We start from the raw sequence: 2,206 nt of genomic DNA, 5'->3' as shown, positions 1-2,206 counted from the left end.
AAAATATTTTCCTTCATACCAAACACACCCTTTGAAGTATTAGTTCAGATTTACATTATTCCAGGAAGTCTTTTTTTCCTCTATTTTAACAATGACGTTGGCTACTACTTTATCTAAATCAGAAAATGGTAAAGAAATGATCTTTAATTCCAAGATTGATTTTGGCCAACTCAAGTTGAGACTAACGTGGTGCCTTTTCTTTTAGCACCATTGTCGCCTCTGCTTTGGACACATCATGAAGAATTCATTTTTATCTATCATCCACGTGCAACAATAAGACACCCCTTTTTTTTTTTAATGTCAACATGCTTTTTCACCACGTACGTAGATCAAATTATGATCACCAAAATTCACAGGATGCCTTAACTTGATCTTTGGGAAAAAAAAACAATTTAATTTAATCTAGTTTGCCACGTAGATTAGCAGTAATCACCAAAGGGACTAACTTTTCATATATCAGTTATACGTAGGTACAATAAACCATCACCGCCCGTAGCTTTTCCCATTCAATTAGAAATAGGTTACTTAGTCCTTCTTCAACACAGATAACCACCGATCCCACATCGGTATTAATTCTTCAATACCAGTCTTTGGAAGCTCTATAAATGGGGATATGTCTTCCCTTCAATTGGCATCAGTCGCAGCTCACAAGCCTGTCCAAGTGAATCATTGACAGGTACAATTTTTTTTCTGCGTTTTTGTCGTCTTCTTTTTTTTTTCTTTTTTTTTGTAGGTCAAGCGAGAAAGATATCTTATTGTTCAACAAGATGATCCACGCATGAAGAAGACAATCTTAGGGTGTGAGGGAATGAGTACTCATCCCTGCCCAAATATTGGAGAGATTTTTCATGGCCCGACTACCGGAGATATTACTCTCCATGTGGCCCGACTACCGGAGAGATTACTCTCAAAATGGCCCAACTACCGGAGAGATTACTCTCAATGTGGCCTGACTATCGAAGAGGCCAACTTAAGGTGCAAAGGGACTTATATGTCCACCTTAAGATTGGAAAGTTATAATTCTTTTTAAGGACAAACCCGCGAAGAGGCCAACTTAAGGTGCAAAGGGACTCATATGTCAACCTTAAGATTGGAAAGCTATAGTTTCTTTTAAGGACAAACCCGCGAAGAGGCCAACTTAAGGTGCAAAGCGACTTATATGTCCACCTTAAGATTGGAAAGTTATAAAGCTTCAACTCAAAGACGACATCGACTTGAACACTTGGAAAACTTTGAAGATTTGGCGGACTTTGCAGACTTCAACTCGAAGATTCGGAGGGCTTAAACAATTCAACTTTAAGACCGGCGAATTTGAAGACTGAAACTTGAAGACCGACGAACTTGAAGACTTCAACTTTGAGACTTGGAGGGCCTAAATATTTCAACTTGAAGATCAGCGGATTTGAAGACTTCAACTTGAAGACCGGCGGACTTGAAGACTTCAACTTTGAGACTTGGAGGGCCTAAATATTTCAACTTGAAGATGAGCAGATTTGAAGACTTCAACTTGAAGACCGACGGGGTTGAAGATTTCAACTTGGGGACTTCAACTTGGAGACTTCGAGGGCTTAAATATTTCAGTTTCTGTTTTGCTTTACATTGTTCGACTTTTATCTTAGTCGCATAATTTTCAGTTTTACGTGCTTGTAACAAATGATTCAAATCTTGTCGTGGGAGAGTCCAAATAATGAACCGTTTGATGACTTCAATATCTAAAATATATCCAATACTCAGAATCAAAAACCTTCAGAATCGCGCCAGATAATATTTTGAAACCAACTTTAGATTTCACCATGTTGAAAATTTCAGATTTGCGCAGTCTCACCAAAAAAATACATATCTCGGTGTAGAAATATCGAAATTGCAAACCGTTTGATTTCAAGAAAACTAGACTTCAAGATCTAGAACATATCCAAAATTCTCAATCAAACAGCTTCAGAATCGTCCCAGATAATATTTTTTGAAATCAACTTTATATTGCACCACGCTATCAATTCCAGATTTGCGCAATCTCACCAAAAAAAATTCATATCTCGGTGTAGAAATATCGAAATTGCAAACCGTTTGATTTCAAGAAAACTAGACTTCAAGATCTAGAACATATCCAAAATTCTCAATCAAACAACTTCAGAATCGTCCTAGATAATATTTTTTGAAATCAACTTTATATTGCACCACGCCATCAATTCCAGATTTGTGCAGTCTC

This window comes from Nicotiana attenuata, unplaced genomic scaffold, assembly GCF_001879085.1.
Source record: "Nicotiana attenuata strain UT unplaced genomic scaffold, NIATTr2, whole genome shotgun sequence".
Classification (NCBI taxonomy): domain Eukaryota; kingdom Viridiplantae; phylum Streptophyta; class Magnoliopsida; order Solanales; family Solanaceae; genus Nicotiana; species Nicotiana attenuata.
The sequence above is the reverse complement of the archived record's forward strand: the minus strand, read 5'-3'. Positions refer to the sequence as shown.